Source organism: Puma concolor, chromosome B1 (genome assembly GCF_028749965.1).
Source record: "Puma concolor isolate L17-30 chromosome B1, mPumCon1.1.hap2, whole genome shotgun sequence".
NCBI classification, from domain to species: Eukaryota; Metazoa; Chordata; class Mammalia; order Carnivora; family Felidae; genus Puma; species Puma concolor.
Window position 1 is genome coordinate 198,721,607 of NC_141670.1, and position 23,039 is coordinate 198,744,645.

General features: G+C 41.8%; 1 long non-coding RNA gene across 1 annotated transcript; it reads left to right on the top strand.

Moving 5' to 3' along the window:
• Positions 1–652: 652 nt before the first annotated feature.
• LOC147582107 (uncharacterized) lies at positions 653–22,362 on the top strand. The gene is made up of 3 exons (XR_015249846.1): positions 653–852; positions 2,541–2,728; positions 22,192–22,362. It is a non-coding gene; the product is annotated as an uncharacterized LOC147582107 (long non-coding RNA).
• The last annotated feature ends 677 nt before the right edge of the window (positions 22,363–23,039 follow it).

Below are 23,039 nucleotides of genomic sequence, written 5' to 3' on the forward strand. Positions count from 1 at the left end.
GTGCTGCTGGGCTGACACATTAACTTCCACTTTATATCCAGGCGACGTTGATGAGCGCAGGTTACCCCAGTGGGGACGCTGCCCCTCATGGGAGGGTGCAGTGTCCCCCTCCTTCTGGGATGGCAAAAATAGATCTATCACTGTCAACCCAAGTCGACAAAAGATGCAGTGGCTTGTGCATGTGGATGGATGACACATGACACGCACAGATGGTTAGATGCAGACTTATGTGTAAGCAGTGAAGCTCTTGGCTTTGCCCTAGCCATGTGTATTATTTCCTAGGGTGGCTGTAACAAATAACACACACTTCAGGGCTTACAACCACAGAAATGCATTTTCTCCTAGTACAGGGGCCAGAAGTCCAAAATCAAGGTGGCGGCCAGGTTGATCTTCCTGGAGACTCAGAAAGAAGTCATCCCATGCCTCTGTCCTCCTACTTCCCTTCTGGTGGTTTTTTGGCTGTCTTGGGCATTCCTTGGCTTCTGGATCTCTGCCTTCATGTGACTGTCTTCCCTTGGCATCTGTGTCCAAGTTTCCCTCCTCTTACTGACACCAGTCATTGGATTAAGGCTCACCCTAATCCATTATGACCTCGTCTTGCATTGATGACACCTACAAAGATTCTACTTACAAATCAGATTACATTCACAGGTACCCAGGGTTAGGGCTTCCACATCTTTTTGAGGGAGGCGGTTGAACCCATAACATCGTGTTTATTTTAGGAAGCCAGGGAAAAGAGGGCTCATGTTCCTTTGCCTTGTGACAAAGCATAAAGTGGAGTAGCCTGGAGGGGTAGTGGTTGAGGCAAGGAAGAAGACACTGGGTGGTGTTAGGAGAAACTTGGGAAAGAAGGTATGTATCTGCGGAAGGCTGGCTCACGATTGGGCTGTTGCTCAACAAATATGATTTACTTTTCACCATGAGCTGTATACTATGATGATGTATTGGCAAACAAATGGGTGTGAGCCCTGGTCTGGAGTGGGACAGGAGAAGAGAGACTGCTTTTATGTGGAACAAGGAGTCTGTTTTGCAGATTGCCTCTGGGCCACTTTCCCTGTAGGTTCTCGTTGAGACCTAGAAGCAGTGAGCTAAGAGTGAAATGAGCAACAACCGATGCACACCCTCACAGTGTGTGAAATATTCGGGGCAAAGGACAATTGTTTTCTAGGACACAAACGGCCAGGCAAGTATGACACACTTTGGTTTAGACCAACGCATAATTGGAGCAGATTCTGAGACCAGCCTCTATGATGGTGAGACTCTAGTCAAGCAACATTGGTGCCTGCAGGAATCAGCACTGTATTAGTTTCCACAGACAGTGGCTTACATGTAGCAAAGTAACTTTATTATCTTAAAATTTCCATAGTCAGATGTGTGAAATGGATCGTATAGGGTTAAAATCAAGGTGTTGGCACAACTGTGTTTCTTTCAGATGCGCTAGGAGAGAATTCATTCCTTGTCTTTTCCAGCTTCTGGATTTTGCCTGTGTTCCCTGGCTTGAGTCTGCATCACTAGGACTCTGACTCTCTTGCCTCCCTCCTTTTCCCTACCAGGACCCTTGTCATTGCATTGGGCCCATCTGAATAATCCAGGAGAGTCTTTCCATCTCAACACTCTTAACTTAATCACGTCTACAAAATCCTGCTTTCCGTGTAAGGTAACATATTCATAGGTTTGGGCATTAGAATGTAGACGTCTTTGGGGAACGATTATTCCACCAACCACAAGCACGCTCAGTCTTCACTGTCAGAACCTAGACCTCAGAGGAACCAGCAGGACAAGTGGCCATTGAGCTGCCATTTGGTCAGAGAAGGCTCTGAACATTGGTCCTATATATCTCAGAAGCACCTCTGCCTTCAGGTAAAGCTTTGTTTCCAAGTAGACATGTGTGCCCGTGTGTAAGTGTCTGGAAGTGAGGAAAGATGATGTTTTTATCTTCTCCCTTCATTAATATTCAACTCCAAAGTAAGGGCAGTAGCCATGTTTGTTTTTCTGCATAGAGAAACTATACCCTGCTCAAGTCCAGTTCTGCCAAATTGTTCTGATATGTATATAAAATATAGGAGCATACTGTGCATGTAATATACTTAACAAAGTGTATAAAAATTTTTTATTCACATATGCATTATATGTTCGTAGTCTCTATTGTTACATGTAATCTGTATCATGGATATATTTTTGATTGCCCTAACGTATAATATGAATATGATTACATTCATGATAATGTGAATAAACAGACTTGGACTATATTAAGTGGTAATTTATAAACAGACATGAAATATATTAAATGTGTATATATAAGGTTATAAATATACTTTTTCTATGATCATTTTTTATTTTATGGATAGTCCCTTCCATGGTCAATCAAGTTGGATAGAACAATACATAAAAAACATAACGGACTTTATAGCAGACTACGGAGCAAAAGTACAAGTTCAGGGAAGAGAACCAGCATGCATGGAGAGACTTTTTTCTATTTTACTGCTTAATCCTCTCCTCAACTGCATTAGATGATTAAGTCGTACTTATACCCATTTTAGAGATGAAAAACTTGAGACTAAGACGCCAACGACTTTTCGAAGATTCCACAGCCACCTGTGTCAGAATGGAGCTGAATTCAACATCTTCTGATGAATCCAACTGCATCACTGACAGCCAGTGTGAGCTTGGCACATTTGTGCAGCCGTACATGGAGGTCACGATTATAACAGCTCATCCGCAGAGAGAGGTAAGGATCAAGGTCATGAAAAGAAGATAATGCATGCAAGATTCTCTTTGTTGGAGAGCATGACATTGAGTGAGTATAATGGCATATGTTAAATTAAGTGGGACTCACTCTTCCCTCTGGAGGAGTTCAGCAAAGGATAATGTCTTAGTATCTCTGAGGAAATTGTTACCAATGTAAAATATTCTACTTTGGTTAATCTAATTTAATTCTTACACATTTCTATGAAGTTATTGATTTCATTATATAGTGGTTGAAAAAACAAAGGACATTTTTTTTCCCCCAGCAAGGATAAATAGTCTTCTCTTATGGTGCTTGACTTCAAAGTTAGAATGTCTTTGAAAGCCGTTTTTTGTTTGTTTGTTTGTTTCTGTGTTTCAGAGTCTTTTATGGTTTGCCTCATTCTCTGTTTGAAACTAATTTTTTCCCCCTTCTCTTCCCCCATGGTCTTCTGTGAAGTTTCTCAAATTCCACATATGAATGAAAATGTATGATATCTGTCTTTCTCTGACTTATTTCACTTAGCATAATACCCTCCAGTTCTATCCACGTTGTTGCAAATGGCAGGATTTCACTCTTTCTCATTGCCAAGTAGTATTCCCTTGTATATAAAAACCGCATCTTCTTTATCCATTCATCAGTTGATGGACATTTAGGCTCTTTCCATAATTTGGCTGTTGTTGAAAGTGCTGCTATAAATGTTGGGGTACAAGTGCCCCTATGCATCAGCACTCCTGTATCCCTTGGGTAGATTCTTAGCAGTGCTATTGCTGGGTCGCAGGGTAGATCTATTTTTAATTTTTTGAGGAACCTCCACACTGTTTTCCAGAGTGGCTGCACCAGTTTGCATCCCCACCAACTGTGCCATTTCTCCACATCCTCACCAATATCTGTTGTTTCCTGAGTTGTTAATTTTAGCCACTCTGACTGGTGTGAGGGGGTATCTCAATGTGGTTTTGGTTTGTATTTCTCTGATGATGAATGATATTGAGCATCTTTTCATGTATTTGTGGGTCATCTGGATGTCTTCTTTGGAAAAGGGTCTATTCATGTCTTCTGCCCATTTCTTCACTGGATTATTTGGGTTTACTTTTTTGGGAGGGAGAACAAACTGAGGGTTGATGGTGGGGGGCAGTAGGGAGGGGAAAATGGGTGATGGGGATTGAGAAGGGCATTTGCTGGGATGAGCACTGGGTGTTGTATGTAAGCGATGAATCATGGGAATATACCCCCAAAGCCAAGAGCACACTGTATGTAACGTAAGTTAGCTAACTTAACAATAAATTATATTTTAAAAATAAAAATAAAATAAAATAAATAAATAAATAAATAAATAAATAAAAGCGTTTTTATGGACTCCTTGCCATTTATTCTCAACAATGTGTATGCCCTCAGTGGTAAAAAGATGTAGGGGTGCTTAGTAACACTTGGGAGTACGTAACTATTATTTAAATAGGGCAATGGTAAAAAGGAGACAGACCAGTGTTCAGAAGATTGTAAAATAAACTAATAGTTATTTACATAAATCCTTATCAAATTGACCTCCTTACACTCAGCCATCTATATTTTCTTTCTCCTTTTGCAAGTGCAGTCTGACTTTTCAATATTCTGACAGTAGATGCAAGGAAAGCAGGACGTATTGAAAACAGGAGAAAGTTCTCTCAAGGCCTCAGGGCAAGCTCTGAGTTCTCTAGATGGATTTGGTTTACATTCCTTGCTGACACCTCTGTGCATATCAAAACCTCTTGCAAGACACCGTCCACAGTCCTTTTAGGTGTGTGGTTTAGTGATGAATGTGTACTATCTCTATGCTTCCTTGTGCACACTTAGGACAGACAAACCCAGATCTCTGACCTCTTAAATAGTATATACAACTTGGCAGTTTTTGAACACTTGTAAACTTTTACTTGAGAAAAAAAAAGTGCGTTTTTAATTAATACCTTCCAAGAATCTGCCTACCACAAGCATGCGGGGTATATATTTTTTCTGGTCTGTAATATAGATCCTTTTGTCACTTCTCCATACAGGTGACTTTGTAACACCTACCCATGCTATCAAAGTTTACTCTGATGTGACATCCCTCAGGAAGACAGCCCAGATTACCTTTTCTCCCAGACTGAGTTGGATATATTTTATTTTTTACAGGGAAGTCTGAGCTTAGCTAAAAAAAAAAAAAAAAAAAAAAAAATAGAGCAAATTGAGAGAAGCAATTTTACATTTAAGAATCTCTCATGCCAATAGAATTGGAGATTTTTGGTGAATCTGAATCTGAATCAAGAAGATGCTTAATTTTTAAAAATAGGTAAATATCAGTAAATAAATGGGGAGCCGACAGCCTAAATGGAACATTGTCACAAGCCACATGAATGTTACACTGGGGAACGTCCTATAGCTGCCTTCAAACCATTGGGTAACATCCTTTTAGCGTGTATGGCACTAATTCTGCACACTAGTATTTCTGGGTTTCTTCTGGGCACACGGTCAGATTTTAATTCCTCCTCACATTCCAGCTTAGGCATGATCAAGTCATTCATTGAGGTCAATAAAATATGTGTGTCTTCTGAGGTCAGAAGAACTTAGGATCTGGGATACAACTCTCCATATTCACCTTTTCTGTGCTATGGAGCAAGTTGATCTTCCAAATAGTGAGACTCTGTTCAAGCCTGAATTTGGACTAGGTCAGAAATGGCGTAGGATCCCATCCCTGCCAACCCACAATGGCTTGTGAACAGGAAGCAACTATTTTGCTTCTTCAAGCCACCGAAATTTGGAGTTATTTATCAGGGCAGCATAACCTACAACTTTCTGAATAATATAATACATGTATTTTAAGAAAATTGCATTTGACTGTAATTTGGTTTAAACTGATGGTTATTCTTATTCACAATGTATGCTCGAAGGTATTTGGGATAGTTTTACTTCTTGGTCATTTATCAGGATACATTTTCCTCCCTCACCTGTGAACAAATACAAGTGGGGGGCTATCTTGAGGTATGCATACCATAACAACACAAAGGTTCATTTCATCTCCTTGGGAATCTTTGTAAGAGATGGAATATCTCTATATCTTATACCTAGATAGTTTTGTTTGTTTTGTGGTTTGTGATATTTCTTTTAAGGACATTAGAAGCCCAAATATCAGTGCTCTAAATAAAGAGGGAGTAACTTCATTTGTTCATCATCATTTGTTATCTTGGGAATAAATCAGGGGGTGGGGAATGGTTAGATCGAGTTAGAAGAAGTGACCAGATGTTGTACATTGTGTTTACCTGTGGATAATGAACCTGTTTCTTGTTTCTGTTTTCATTTAAAACTTCCTGACGTCTGGGGAATAGAAATCCTGCTTAAATCATTAACATTGTCTAAGAGGAAAAAAAAAATCTCACCAACCAGGGTTCTGAGGAAACCATAAAAGCTGATATGTGGGTTATCATTTAATGTTATCTAGAGCAAAAATACAAGTATTCTGTAGACAGTGCTTCTGAAATGCATTGTAGAGTTCTGAGTTTTCACCCAGTGACCCACTGAAAATAATGTAATATATAGTATTTAAGCTTACCTCTCCCAAACAATGGTTTTCCCCTCTGACTTTTCTTCTGCTAAAGGAGGGGCATGAAGGAGGGGTCTTGTAGGGATGGGGGAGATGAAGATCAGTTAATATTTTCAGCAGAACAATACAATCTACTCCACATACCAATTTAGCGGCCAAACTGCCCCTCAAGCTTTGAGTTGAGTCTCCCTCACATAGTGCTTATTTTCCTGCACGTTCACTGACAAGTAACCCATCGGATAATTGACAGGCTTAGAAAACACAGCAATAGCTGCAAAGCTGGGAATATCGCTTTGCCTGTTCTGCATTGAGATTTCTTATTTATTCCCCACTTCCCTATGTAGAAATTGAATTTCAACAAGAAGATCATTATTATCCTTGAACAAATAATACGATGTCAAACATTATGTAGACCCTTAAGTTTATGTCCATCCATTTGTTAGATGTTTGCCATTCTTCCTTTCCCAGATACACCCAGGAGAAGCATGTACCTTAAAATTTCCCTGATTCCCATAGTAATGAATTCACACTAGTTTACTCAAACTGGGTATTATAGTCAATCTCACTTTCCGTCACTTAAACCTGTTCCCTCAGTGGAAACAGAATAACTTTCAGGATGTCTCAGTCATTCCCACTTCTCACCCATGCCAACAATGTACTATTTACATAAGCCTGCTATTGACTTAGGACTTAGCCTTCTTTATCCAGTTTGGACATGACAAAATCCTTAAGAGAAAGCCGAGAGATATTTTCCCAGACTTTGAATCATTATTCTTTTTCTCTATGGGCGACTTGCCAAATCTTAGCTCTGGGTCTGGCCCTAAATATCTGAAGGTATTTTCAGCCTCATCCCCCTGTGATCTCTCTCCTGGATTTACCCCCGCTTTCTAAATGTAACTTGAAAGTTACCGAGAGAGAGAGAGAGAGAGAGAGAGAGAGAGAGAGAAATGAATATTATACATTCTACTCATCCTTGTGTTTTGGGCTCTTCAATATGCGCAACTTACAATCAGGTCTTTTTTTTCTTGTCTCTTGGCCAAGATTTGAAATACCTTTGAAACGCATGACTTTTTAAAATTCCCATTATGAATCAGTCTTTCTACTTACCTGACCTGTTATTCCTGGAGCGGCTTGTTGAGGTCTTTCAATGTACAAAGTTGAATCCATCGTTGCACATATCACTTTTCCAGGGTCAAAGAGGAAAGGAAACTTTCCTGTGGAAACATGGAATCAGCCTTGGGCAAGAATATAAAGATGATGAAGGTTTCTTGGTGCCTGAGCTGAAATTGATGACCCGTTGCATCCTGGAGGTCCTTCTTTGCATTCATTTATGAATCTTTTCTTTGCCCGCTGACTGTGAGGAGGCTATCCACCATAGTAATTAGGGAATAATCTCTGAATCCAGACGACCTAGGTGTATACTTCTTGCTCTCCCGTTGACTGATTTTGACCAAGTGAGGTAGCCTTTCCCGTCTTGAGTTTTCATTTCTGTATAAAGGGATATCAATACTTACACCATGTGGTTATTACATTGCTACCCAATAAAGCAAGGAATATAAATTGTGTGATGCATTTCTCAACACATAACAATTTATTGCCAAATGTTAGTTACCATTAAGAGCAACTTTGCATAGGAAACTGAGTTTTCCTTTTTTTCTTTGCTTCGGTTTAGCCTTTTGGGCATTAGAACTTTATAATTGTTGTCATTGTCATTATTATTTTAATTTTCCAATGATTTTCTTTGACTACGGTGCCTGGAACCATGGTTAGTAGAGTATACATTCTCAACACCTCCATAAAGGAGTAGACAGAATGCTTCTACAGTTGTAGAATCTGCACACAGAGAGGTCAGGTTACTTGCAAAGATTTGAATGGGATGGTTGTGATTTGATTCCACGTCTATTTTATTTTAAAGTCTTCACACCCTGTCTACACCATACCTCTCAAAAAATATCAACACGCCAGTAACAGTATTTTAATGAGGAACTTCCTTTCCCCATGTTTATCGTTTCCATGTGGAGGGAAACCCATTAGTGTGAACTTCCTGTCCCTCTTCACTTTCCACACCCTTTCCCATGATTGGTGACTTATGGAAAAAACAGAGAGCAGTTTTAGGTCAGTCCTTTATTCTTCCATCCTTTTAGGAATCCACCCAGTGACAGAGAAGATGTGGCCTGGTGTGCCTGAGGTCCGGCAGTAAGTCTAGTCGTCAAGATCTCACGCTGGAGCAAGAATCACTGATTTCTCGGGAAAATCAGCCTGGTCCTGTTGAGTGCTGCTTCTATACACAGTTCATCATATCCACCTAAACTGGTTTTAACAGTAAAAGAGAAAAGGTTTCATTTCCCTTGACCTTATTTCCAACTCTCGCTTAAGTCGGCTTCGAATTTAGATTAGAAAACATTTATTTTCTTGGGTCCTTTTCTGGATCATTGTCAAGACTGGTTTTTTAAAAGGACACCCAAAGACAGACATGTTTCATTGGCCATATGGAAGACAAAATAATTGTGAGAAGAGATTTCAGAAGAAGCCAGAGTCCTAAGGGCCATGTTCAGGTGTTTGAGCCTTTCTTTCCGCCAATTTTTACTGCCAGAATTGTCAAGGTAGGGCTAGGATCACAAATCTCTCCTTTATCGGACAGTATTAGCAATTAATTTGGGGACATTTCATCCTATCCCCTTCTGATACTCTCCAGGAGAGTGCTTACCAAATTTGGGGGGCCAGGAGACAATGTTAGAATCAACTACAAACAATACATCTTTCTCCTCCCAAGTGAGGGTAAAAAAGTAAAAACAAAATTTTGCATTTCGTTTATATAAGTATCTTTTATTTCCTCATTCATTAATTTGCTTTTCTATCCTTCCAGTGTTTGTTAAACTCTCATTCTATTACCAGGACTTAACTTGTGCTGGTGACATAATGGTGAGCAAGCTTGAAGGATTCTTAAGTTCAGGGGACTCAAGCAAGAAGCGTGTTATACTACCAAATATCTGTATTCATTTATGTTACTTTATATTGAGTGATAAAATTTGATCTAAATCTACACTGAATCTCATAGACATTAATCTTAAAAAGAGTAAGCAAATGTATTAAGGTCCTACCATTTATAAGTAATGGTCCTGGAATATTAACTGAATTTTGTCTGACCCAGAACTGTGTTCCTTGCTCCAGATGCCCTCTGCATCCTTAACGCCCATTATTTTGGTTGATTTATCTCATAATGTTCCTTTCATTCTTGACTAAAGCTTTTGTCATTTTCTTGGTTTGAGTATTGAGTTCATGATTTTCTAGTTTTCAATTTGGCTGCCCCCATGGGGTACTTTGTACCCGATCACTGATTTTCATTGCTTATTAATTTACTCAATTATTCTACCAATCTTTAATGTGTGACCGTTTTGTGTTATGGATTCAAGTTATAAATAAACACTCACACACACACACACATACACACACACCCCTAATTCTTATCCTCCTAGTAACAGAAGGATCTTTATGTGTAGTCAGGGAATTTTACTCAGCAATATAACGTCAGTTTTATTCTAATAGTCAGTATATTGAATTAATACCTCCCAGGGAAAATATTCTAATTTTTCTCCAAGAATTAGATCTCTAGTCTCTACACTGAAGGCTGAGATGTGCTGTTTCACAGAACCTGTGGTCTGGGTCTACCTATCCAAGTTGCTTTTCTCTAATGTCCTCAAAGGTAGATTTTAAAAGGGTGGATGCAGGAGGACACAAAGAACTCACACTAAATTTTGTTGTTGTTGCTGTTGTTGTTGTTGTTCTTTTTAGAAAACAAACATTTCTTGTCCAACCCATCAATAAACAACCATTACAGTCTTTGGATAATTAGGAATGAAATAAACAAAGGTTCAATGTTCCATGGGCTGAGTATGAAGAGTGGAACATAAGAAACGTGATCTTGAAAAATGTTTACTGAAAGTCATCATGCTGCCTGGGGCTTGGTCTTCAAGTTCATTTTCTTTTTTTTTTTTTTAATTTTTTTTTCCAACGTTTTTTTTTTTTTTTTTTTTTAATTTTTTTTTTCAACGTTTATTTATTTTTGGGACAGAGAGAGACAGAGCATGAACGGAGGAGGGGCAGAGAGAGAGGGAGACACAGAATTGGAACCAGGCTCCAGGCTCTGAGCCATCAGCCCAGAGCCTGACGCGGGGCTCGAACTCACGCACGGTGAGATCGTGACCTGGCTGAAGTCGGACGCTTAACCGACTGCGCCACCCAGGCGCCCCTCCAACGTTTTTTAATTTATTTTTGGGACAGAGAGAGACAGAGCATGAACGGGGGAGGGGCAGAGAGAGAGGGAGACACAGAATCGGAAACAGGCTCCAGGCTCTGAGCAGTCAGCACAGAGCCCGACGCGGGGCTCGAACCCACGGACCGCGAGATCGTGACCTGGCTGAAGTCGGACGCTTAACCGACTGCGCCACCCAGGCGCCCCTTCAAGTTCATTTTCTTTTTTTTTTTTTAATTTTTTTTTTTCAACGTTTATTTATTTTTGGGACAGAGAGAGACAGAGCATGAACAGGGGAGGGGCAGAGAGAGAGGAAGACACAGAATCGGAAACAGGCTCCAGGCTCTGAGCCATCAGCCCAGAGCCTGACGCGGGGCTCGAACTCACAGACCGCGAGATCGTGACCTGGCTGAAGTCGGACGCATAACCGACTGCGCCACCCAGGCGCCCCGCAAGTTCATTTTCAATGAGAGCTAAGACTGTGAGCTGTGGCTTCTTCATTCCAGTTCAGTTACCAATCTTGGCTGGAAAGAAATGCTCACACCTTGGATTCTTCATGGGCTAAATGGGACCACAGTGACAAGGACCTATTGGAAAGTGTTGTTTTCAGGAAGGGAGGTGGTAGAAATCGTAGCAAGATATTTGGAGACTTCCAATATAGCTAAAGGGTCAATTTTCATAGGAAATACAACCTTGTTCACTGTACTAATAAGACATTTTTTTCCTAGCTCTTTCTTTCTAAATGCTCCTGAAGAATGCATAATACCGCATATTTTTGAAAACTTAATGATCTTTCCAAGAGTTATTTATTGTAGTGAGTGTTTGAGGGAGGTGGAGTACCATGAGGTAAATTTCCCCTCCATCTAACATGTCTCTGGCTGTGACTTACTCTTCCTAAGCTATGGGGTGCAACTGACATTTGCTTCTTGAGTTGGACCCTGTCCTCTTTGGCCACTGTCATGCCCCAATCTCTGACCACCAGGGCCATACTTCTCAGAGAGTGGTCATTGGAGTAGTTTTCCATTCATCTGCAGGACTCTGCTCCACATAGAGGGCAAGGTGACTTTGAAAACAGCCAATGAAGGCTGCTTTGCCCATTTGACAAAGCAGATTTGCTCTGGAAAGGGCAGGCCATTGCAGTGGGCTGGTGATGTTTCTGATCAACCCAGGGACTGGTTTACGTTTGGCAAGAACATTTAGATTGCCGTGAGCTGGTGCAAGGTGTCATGGTTGTACTTGAAGTAGTGTGCAAAACACTCCTCTCAGGCAGGGTTGTGGGCTATGGAAGGAGAAGGAAACATTAAGTGTGGGTGCCCTTACAGCCTGCTACTGGGGATCAGCCTTCTCCGACAGGTATGGTGCTCCCCTTGGTACCTGGAACTGCCAATGCTGGAACTCTCCCTGGCTGGCTAAGAGCCTGCCTCTGGTTGGGATCAATGGCCTAGAACATAGAGGGTGTATCTAAAGAAACAGATGTTCCTAACACTGACCAGTAGGAGCACCCACAGGACAAGGACGACTCGGACCCAAGGAAATGTCAGGTGGGACACTGTGAGAGACTGTGCCTGGAAGCAGGAGGGTGTTTCCTCAAGGCAAAAGAATTGCCATTACCAGCAGCACCAATGAACTTCATTCTTATCATAAACTTGACCTGACAGAATTGGTCAGGGCACCTATCTCACAATATCTGCGTGGTCCAGGTAGTTTGTCCACCGGCTTTAATAAAACTGTATTCTTTTGAGAGTCCTCCCTGCGTCTCAGTGTGCCATTCTTTTAACTTTGCTGTTATCTGTGGGTTGTGCCGGAATTGGCTGGAATAGAAAATACTCTGGAGAATCTTACGTTACACGTTTAGGACTTTGCCGCGTGTAAAGGGCTCTCACCTAATCACAAAGGCACGCTTCTGAAATGGAAGATCCTGGAGAGCACGGCACACGACCTCCTCTCTGTATAGGAAACAAGTGCTGAGCTCAGTGGAATGCCCAAACAGAAAGGGCGTCAGTATATCCAAGTTCCAGAGAGGTAAACCGAGTCTTGAGGAACTCAAGGAAATTGCTAATTGGTGACGGGGCTGGTATGGCAGCAGTAGGTCTGAAATTCAGCTTTCCTGATAATTGGAGCAGTTTTCTGCTCTTTCCTTTTTTTTCTTCCTTGTGTATTTAATTTATTATTACTATTATTATTATCATCATCATTTTGTTAGTTGCTCATGGGACAGCTTTATCGCCCCAAAGCGATGTGAACGGAATTTTAGATGGTGACATCATTGTAGAGCTCAGATGTGTTCATTGCTAAAAGCGGAAAGCTTCCAGCAGGCTGTGGTTTAATGAGGCAATCTCAAAGCAGCTTAAACCATTGTTTGCCTTTTGCCTTTGTTTGCAAATTCAGCACAACTTCGTGAAATCTGCCAGAAAATGACAAGAGTCTAGCAAAATTACTCATAACTCGAGGGACTGGGTGAAAGCAAACTGTCATCGCCTCTTTCCGTGGCAATTTGAGATGGCCGATGAAGACAGGCTCCCGCACGCATGTTTCAAGGTCAGGACAACAGCAGCCCAGAGTGGACACCTTCCCCAAAAATTCCACCTCTGAGACCCAGGTCCCTGCATTCCACCGTGGTTATTGAAAAAATCCCTGTTGCCCTCCCCCCCCGCCCCCACCAAATCGCCTCTAAAAGTCATTTTGTGGAAATGGTCCTTGAAAATAGGATCTCAGTGACAATAAAGATTATGATTAGGTTTCCAAAGAAAATAAAAACACACCCATACAAGGGCAATCATATGACATTTGCATTTATTTTCTGAAAAACCAAACAAATGAACAAGCAAACAAAAAAAGGAGGAATAGACTCATAAATATCGGGAACTAACTGGTGGTTGACAGAGAGGAAGGGGGTGGGGGGAAGAGTGAAATAGACAAAGAGGTTTGAGAGGTACAGACTTCCAGTGACAAAATAAGTAAGTCACGGAGATGAAAAGCACAGCATAGGGAATATGGTCAATAACATTGCAATAAGGTTGTGCGGTGACAGACGGGGACCTCACGTATCGTGGTGAACACTGAGTTATGTATAGGAGGTGGGATCATGTGCTGTACATCTGAAACTAACATCAAATCACACGTCAGCTATGCTTCAATAATAAAAAATAAAATAAATAAAATAATAAAAACACCAACTTCCATTTTTATGAGATAGATAGCAGGTTACAATAGTGGAGAAGGAGGAGGAAAAGACGGCAGTGAAAAGGAATATTCTGGAAAATAAATGCTGTAAGGATGTGCATAGGGTCCAAGACCTGGTGTCTACACCCTATGGAGATTTTGTCCCTCCCGCCCTGGTGAGATGAGGGTAGGGTTCATTACCAGGCAAGGGGCCTCAGGTTTTTCCTTCCTTCCTTCTTTCCTTCCTTCCTTCCTTCCTTCCTTCCTTCCTTCCTTCCTTCCCCTAAGGAGAACCTGACCTTTAAGCACTCCACCCCAAGGGAGAGCCCTGGGCCTGCTTGCTGGGCTCTGTGGTCTGGAAGAGGGTTTGGAGAAGAGCTTGAGTATGCAGGAGAAGCAGGGACTCCAGGCCAGTTCAGGCAGAGCCCCTTCTCTTTCCTGTTCATTGTTATTTTATTGTAGCTCATCTGAATAATGTGGGACATGGGAAAAGAATTCTAGAATTAGCCAGATATGTTACTAATTACATTTGGGAGGAAGATATAAGAAAGAGTGTACGGATGGGGCTGTTAGTGAGATTAATGGCAAGCACGTGATATAGGAGACTTTGGATTCTGAGAATTCTTTTTTTTTTATTATTTTTTTTAACGTTTATTTATTTTTGAGACACGGAGAGACACCGTGAATGGGGGGGGGGGGTCAGAGAGAGAGGGAGACACAGAATCTGAAACAGGCTCCAGGCTCTGAGCTGCCAGCACAGAGCCTGATGTGGGGCTCGAACTCACGAACTGTGAGATTATGACCTAAGCCAAAGTCGGATGCTTAACCGACTGAGCCACCCAGGCGCCCCTGGATTCTGAGAATTCTTGCTGAGTTGCTTGAGTGACATGGAAAGTCCCTGGAATACCTGAGTTCATTGCTTGGGGCACTTAACTTTTTGTTGTTGTTGTTGTTGTTGTTTTGCTTTGTTTAATATGACTCTGTAGGGAAACTGTCATAAGCCCTAGCCTTTTCTAGGTGTCTTAGTTCCTCTTTTATAAACCCAGTAGAAATAGTCTTCAGCCAAAAATTAAAAAAAGAAAAAGAATATTTAAAAAAAGGGACGTCTGGGTGGCTCAGTCGGTTGAGGGTTCGACTTCGGCTCAGGTCATGATCTCACAGCTTGTGAGTTTGAGCCCCGCGTCGGGCTCTGTGCTGACAGCTTGGAGCCTGGAGCCTGCTTCGGATTCTGTGTTTCCCTCTTTCTCTGCCCCTAACCCACTCTCATTCTGTCTCTGCCTCTTTCAAAAGTAAATAAACATTTAAAAAAATTAAAAAGAAATAGTCTTCAGGCAACTTCTCATTCTCTTTCCAGTACAATGGGTGAGTAGACTAGGAGATGACATTCGGGTGCTCTGGGCTGCCCACTCTGGATCACTGAGCTGTGCCTGGGGCATCAGGGCAAGCAGATAATCCCAGGATTATGGTCATAGGCCTTTCCCAGTGAACCCAAATTTAAAGCTGTTTGCCCACTCATCGAACAATAGCAACAACAACAACAATAATAATGCTGTCTTCGGAGAGGCAGGTTACTGTCAGTTTTTTTTAAATATAAAGTGTATTTATTTATTTTGAGAGAGAGAACATGAGTGGAGGAGGGGCAGAGAGAGAGGGAGAGAGAGAATCCCAAGCAGGCTCCATGCTAGAGCCAGGATGCGAGGCTTGAACTCACGCACCATGAGATCAAGAGTCAGATGGTTAGCTGACTGAGCCACCCAAGCACTCCAGGTTACTACCACTTTGTAAGAGGATCCTGAGATAGAAGTGGTTGGCCTGTAAGGCAAGGAATCTTCCAATCAATTCCTCGCTGGAGATCAGAGAAGACTTAATTGGTCCTTCCCGGTTCTGGCCCCAACGGAGGCTTATGGGAAATGGGAAGGTGTAAAAGCAAGGGTCATGTGGGCTTTCAGACAATTTAAATTGACAGTCCTTACTCCTTCTGGAGTCAAACGCCTGCTGAGATTTGATGATAACTGGGAGTTCTCTCCAGCAAATGGATTAATGCATACATTTGCAGGAACCGTCAGTGGATTTCCGATCCAGGTGATCTTATTTAATTGAGCCAAAGGGTTAGAAACCAAAGACAAAGATCCAGGACACAAACAATTTGAGGATGTCTTGGAAATGTTGTCAATTTCCAAGGGGTTGCTCATTATCTCTCAAAGTTGCCACAGAACAAATAATGGTAAGACTGTAAAACCAGGCAGACCCTGGGATCCTTAACCACGGGCCTTAAGGAAGAGTCACACTGAAGAGACAAGAACCAGGAGCAGAAATGCTCCAAGGAAGAACCTCAAGAACCCAAACGTCCATCAACTGATGAAGGGATAAAAATGTGATATACACACACACACACACACACACACACACACACACACGCGCACACACACACAGTGGAATACTATTTGGTGATAAAAAAGGATGAAATCGTGCCATTTGCAACAACGTAGACGGAACCAGAGGGTATTATGCTAAGCGAAATAAGTCAGTCAGAGAAAGGCAGATATCATATGTTTTCACTCATATGTGGAATTTGAGAAACCTAACAGAAGACTGTAGGGGAAGGGAAGGAAAAATAAGATACAAACAGAGAGGGACGCAAACCACAGAGACTCTTAAATACAGAGAAAAAACTGAGGGTTGATGGGGGTGGCAGTTAGGGGGGAGGGTGAAAATGGGTGATGGGCATTGAGGAGGGCACTAGTTGGGATGAGCACTGGGTGTTGTATGTAAGTGACGAATCATGGGAATCTACTCCTGAAGCCAAGACGACACTGTATGGTAGCTAACTTGACAATAAATAAATACAAAAAAAAAATATCTGAGGGCACCTGGGTGGCTCAGTCAGTTAAGCGTCTGACTTTGGCTCAGATCATAATCTCATGGTTCGTGGGTTCGAGCCCCACATCGGGCTCCAGGAAGACAGCTCAGAGCCTGGGGCCTGTTTCCAATTCTACGCCTCCCTCTCTCTCTGCCCTCCCCTGCTCCTGCTCTCTCTCTCTCTCAAAAATAAATAAACATTTTAAAAAATTCTTTTGCTTTTAGAATACAGTGCAAACTACTCAGGGCTATAACTGCCTCGCAGGATTTTTTCCCTTCTTCATCCCCTCGCACTCGGCCTGTGTTCCGAGAACGCTGGCTTCGGACACTTCCTGAGCACTAAACCCTTGACCCGTTGCGGAGCTTAGCCATTCAGTTCCTCATGCTGGAAGTGTTGTCTGGATGGGCTCCTCTTCAGCGTCTTACCAGTTCATCAGAGAGGACTTCATTGATCACCGTACCTAAAATTGTCCCCTCATGCCAACCTCAGGACTCTTCGTAAATCTCCCTACAGAATGTCACTAGTTTGTTCCTTTAAAAGTAGTGGCTAACACGTATGGAGCCCTTAACTGTGTACCAGATGCTATGTAACATTACTAAGTGGGAGCACGTGGGTGGCTCAGCTGGTTGAGCGCCCGACTTCGGCTCAGGTCTGGAGGTTCGCGAGTTTGAGCCCCGCATCTGCCTCTCGCTGGCAGCTCAGAGCCCGTTTCGGATCCTCTGTCCCTCCCTCTCTGCCCCTCCCCTGCTCGCGCGCTCCCCCAAATAAATAAATACTAAAAAAAAAAAAAAATTACAAAATGTAATCCTTTAAGACATGGGGACTGTTCTTATTTCCTCTTAAAGTATGAGCGGGAACTGAGGCACAAAGAGGTTAAGTAACCCGCCCACGGTCGCACAGACAGAGGTGCACCTACGATTCAAACCCGAGCCCCTCTGGCCGGACTGTCTTGCTATTCTGTCCCTGCGGCTTCTGTGTCCCCCACCAGAGGGGAAGTTGCCAGGGCCAGAGACTGGCAGTCCCCTCCTGACTTCACGACTGCATCTTAAGTGGTGGAAACAATGTGTCTCACACACTCTGTGCTCAGCTGTTTGTTGAAGAAATGAATAAAGGGAGAAGTGTGGCTTTCCGGAACGTGTCAGAAGACGCAACTTGAGGACTAGGTCTGGGGAGTCACCAGGAGACTCACAGAGCAGATCAAAGGGAGGGAAACTTCATTCTGGATTCAGGGCTCCGTACCTAGTTACCTCATGGTTTTCTCTAAATCCCTTACCCGACCCAGGCCTTATTTCCTTCAGCGTTGTAAATCTTGTAGTTTCTGTCAAACACTGAGCACACAGCAGGCCCCCAGGATGTGGCTGGGGCTCTGCTGGGAAGGGAGGAGGAGGCAGGAAACAGGGAGGAAGAGAGGAGAAACAGAGATTAGCTTCATCTCATTGAACCTACATAGACATGACAGTATTGTTTTAACCACTATAAATTGCTATATAAATCTTAAATGGGCTATCCCTTAACTCTAGGGTACTGTGGTCTATTTGAAAGAACATGCATTTGAGTCAATTATTCTTAAACTTTTATTATTGCTTTGTAACCAGGGGGGTGCTGGTACATATTAAACAATCCGCTCTTGGGGGAGGAGTCGGGGCTGATTCCTGGGAATCCCTGATCTACGTGTTCATGAATAGTTCCACTGTGGCTGACTCCAAGCGACCAATACGGCATTTCTGAATGGGGAGTGGGCTCTTACAAGCTGGTATGAGCTGGTTCCAGTGCACCACGGTACCTCCTGACATGTGACCCTGCAGAAACAGTCTCCCGGAAATTCAATTTCATGCCCATCAAACGGTGTATCTGTCTGTGTCTCCCAGTCTGGGGCTGCCGGGCATATTAAATGTGACAATTCAGGGAAATACTGAGCACAGTGCCTGGCACGCAACAGTGAACGATGAATTTTGGCCCCTTCCTTTGAAAGATCAGTCAAGATTAACAACCCCAAAAGTTTCCTCAAGGTTGTGTTGGTAGAGAGAACCGGGAAGAGAATCCAGGTCTCTTAGGAGAAACAATTTTTACCTTATTTTTCTACTTTCTTTTTCATTCTGTCTATAATGATCTTATCTAAACATTTTTCCTTGCCTCTCATTTCCTCTGACTAGAGCTAGACAGTCAATTGCGGAAAGGATAAAATAAATGAGAAGTAATAACTATGACCTTGGTACCACATTTACTTTATAAATAAGATAAATCTTTCAGAACGTTTGGTCTGATGACATGACATAACTGGGGCCCTAAAGCTGAATTTATAAAATCTTAAATATACGGATTTAAGGTTTTAAGCAAAAGTGGCAACCCCCTGGATTTATTACAGAAGTTGCTAAACAACTGACAAAGATACCCAGAGAGGTACAGGTGTATATATGTGTGTATATATGTATATATGCATATATGCATATATATATATACATATATATATTCACATTTTCCATAAATATGTATGTGTTCATGTATTCATTTTTTATTCATAAATTCATAGGTAATTTGGAACAAGAGTACCTAGAAATAATTAGTTTATTGATTTGCCTTCTTATTCATGCATTTTTATTCCCGTAATTATTCATGCATCCAATCTTTGTGGAACATTTGCTATGTGCCAGACATTGGGCTTGACAAGAGGGCGTACCAAAATCAGTTCTAGGAGTTTCCTACGCTGTAGGAATTGCACTGAGTTAACTTTCTAGGGGTTTCCTGCACTGAGTTAACCAATTCCTAGGTAGGTAGACATAGATAGAGTCAATTACAATGCAAAGAAAGGTCAGAACACTAAGATAAAAATAAAAATGGCGGAGGCAGAAAGCTCACATCTTCAATTTTGTCAAGTAATGATTTGGCAGGAAAGGGGGTGGATGGGAGTTTTTCTTTTAGCTAGCTTTAACATTTTGCTTATATACCTATATTGAAGGATGGAAACAAAACATAGACCCCAAATAATTCAACATAGGGTTGTCTCAGGATTGTCATGGGATTGTGTCTTTGAGATCCCATCATGGGGCAGTCCTGTTATCCAAGACTCCTGCCTTCTCAGGTTCAAGGTCTGCGGGAGCCTATGCTGTAATACACATAGGGGCCTGTAGATGGCAGACTTCACTCATTGTTCCGATGCAATTCACCAACACCTGTTGGATGTGTGGTTAAACTTGACGCCAGGGCAGTCTAAACCTTTCCCCTAGAGCAGCTCCGCATTGTAAAGCTTCCTATTTCTTTACTTGGTCCACCTTAAAACCTCGTGTTGTGACACATTTTTCATGTCAGAGATTTTTAATGTTCCTTGGCGTTTTCTTTTCTTTATTTTCTTTCTTTCTTTTTTCTTTTTTTCTTTCTTTTTTTTTTTTTTTTTTTTTTTTGTACAGCTCATAAATGACTGTGTAGGCAGGGTTTCAACTTGAAAGACTTCTGATCTTCAGATCTAAATAAGAAGTTATTTAAGAAAAAAGTCAATACTGTGGAAAAATCAGGTAAATTAAAAATACAGGCCACTAACCCTGAATATAAACATGCCTGCTAAGCATAGACTCTCTTTGCAACACCCCACACCTGTTTCTTCTCTGGGATTCTGGCACTCTGTTAACGCCTTGGCCCAAGGGCTAGAATTGTTTCACCAAAGCAAACATTTATGGACTTCCTTCTATTTGCAGAATACTGCATTCGGTGATAAGAAAATATACAGCTGAATACGCATAAAACTTGGCCTTTGAAGCTCATAATTTTGGGGAGGAAACTAAGAATGATATAACTAGAACACCACAATTCAAGGAAGGGACTCTAGGTCTAGAAGGGTAGGGGATATTACACCCAATAATGATGGATGGAATATTTGTGGAAAGATGAAGTTCAAATTAGCTGTGGGATTATTCACAGAAACTTCACAGGCAACCCTAAGAAGAAGGCATTACAAATATTTGAATCCGTTTGGACAAAACCCTATTTTGCAAGTTGCTTGGAGGCGAGGAATGGTCGTATTCAATGGAATTGAATTTTGGATTTCCTGGTCAGCTAATCCAAAGAATCCCCAAATAAACATCTATATTATCTGCCATTTATTCTGTATCTTGAAACAATTGTTATATTTATACCACATTAAAATATACCTATCTGGCAACTTTATAGTTTTCAGTATATGCTTATTATAAAAAATCTATAAACTTTGGGGGAAAATAATTAGGCAGTCATAAAAATAATCTGTCATCCTACCTCCCTGATAAAACTATTCCTAATATTTCAGTGCTAAATAAAACTTAATGATTAAATAAACATTCTAATAGCATGATGTCTACGTTTATTAAAAGCTACTAGCTTGAGACTGAACTTATTGGCACATAAAACCAGTCATGAGCACAGTGACAGTTTCCTGCCTTGTTACAAATTATAAGCGATCGATGAAAATGATTTTCATTTTGAAACTAGAAAAACTAACTAATGTATTTCTTTTTTTTCCAGTAAGGTCTCAGCTTTGGGCTTTGTCTATAAAAGATTTAAGTCCAAGCTAAGATGAGTTATTTATTGGATCGTTGCTTCTGTTTCTGAGACTCTATTTCTTTTCCGTAAAGTGATGTCATTATACCTACTCTTGTTTGTGACATTCAAAGGAAGCTGTGTACTAGACTTGGCACGTGTCAGGTGCCATGAAATGTAATTTCCCTCCTACCCTTTATGGAGAGCAGGCTCTTTTCCTCTTACCTACTGAGGAACTCTGAGAAGGATGTAAACATCCCTGTAGTCTAGAATCTCTCGGCCTTGGTGCTATTGACATTGGGCCAGGTAAATTTTTGTCGTGGGGACTGTAGGGATCTGCAGGATGCTTATCAGGACCCCTGCCCTCTACTCAAGACACACTAGGGGCAACTCCCCAGTTGTGGCAGCCAAAGAATATCGTTAGACATCGCCAAATATCTCTGGGGGGTGCAACTCACCCCTGATTGAGAATCACTGCCCTAGTACCTTAAAAGCACCTGCTTTGTTGATATAGATGGATGAGAAAGGTCTCTCTCTAATACACCTGTGTTATACACCATGGCCTCACAGCTGCTACCCTGGCTGAGTGCTCTTAAATCCTCCTTTCGTGAGTTTTATGAAGCTATGGTACCTCCAGCGACCCTTGACTGCATCACCTAGCTCCTGAGAAGTCCTGGACCCAACAGTTTGCGTTTTAGCATCCTTTTCCCGGATAGCTCCTGAGGTCTCTAACCCATCTATGTTGCCTTGGGTCCATTGTCTGGTTTGCCTTAGGTGGATGCTTCACCCACTGAGTCACAGTCCCCCAATTGCCCAATCTATCCAAATAACCTTCTGCCTCGGGTCACAGGTCTCCATATACTCAGTGACTGACATAGATGCTGTATGTATAAAATTCTTGGGGGAGGGGTTGTGTCATTTGAATAGGATTATGGTGGGTATCTCCATGAAACAATGGCAATGGGTATCTCCAAGAAACAATAAATTAAATTAATTTAATTTAATTCAAGTTAAATGGTGCTATTCATACTTGTCTTTTAATATTTTTATGTCGATTATTTTTGTCTGCCATCTTATGTTTTTGCAGAATGTACACAATTGACAGGTTTTTTTTTTTTTTTTTTTCATTTGTTTAGGTGACTGCAAGTGTATTGGTCAGTCCTGTCATGACTATAAGGAGCTTTACCTGCGTGGAAGGGCATGAGGCTCTGGACAACCCCTAACCACCAATCCTCTCTCCTTCCTGATGGTGCTGTGGCTTCCATGCCTAACTGTATTGTTAGTTTAAAAAGTATGACCACTGAGGGGCACCTGGGTGGCTCAGTCGGTTAAGCGGCCGACTTTGGCTCAGGTCATGATCTCGCGGTCCGTGAGTTCGAGCCCCGCATCGGGCTCTGTGCTGACAGCTCAGAGCCTGGAGCCTGTTTCAGATTCTGTGTCTCCCTCTCTCTGACCCTCCCCCGTTCATGCTCTGCCTCTCTCTGTCTCAAAAATAAATAAACGTTAAAAAAAAAAAAAAAAAGTATGACCACTGAGAAACACCTCATCTCCCACTCTTTGAAATTGCAGACCCACCCCCTACCAAGAACTCCTTATTTTAGTATTTTGGACCCTATCCATTCTATTGGAGATCCCCAGATACCAAATTTGGTTCAAATAAAACTGAAGTTTTTACCATACTGTGTGTTGAGCTTCTAGACCGACCTCCAGGCAGATGATCTGCCCTTAGCCATATCAAATTCTTTTCTCCAGGTTTTCCTAGATTTTACCTTTGTCCTTTCTCCCATGAGTTTTAGATACTAGTGTTAGTCAAGCTTTCTCAAAAAGCAGAATCTCAGGCAAAGGCTTGCATTGTATAGTTAATTTCGGGAAGCAGTCCCAAGGAAAAGGATAGGGCATTAGGAAAATGAAGCAAGCAAGGAAGGAAGGAAAGAATACTTTAGAGTTTGTTGTTGGGATGGTCACAGTATGGATCTCTTAGGCT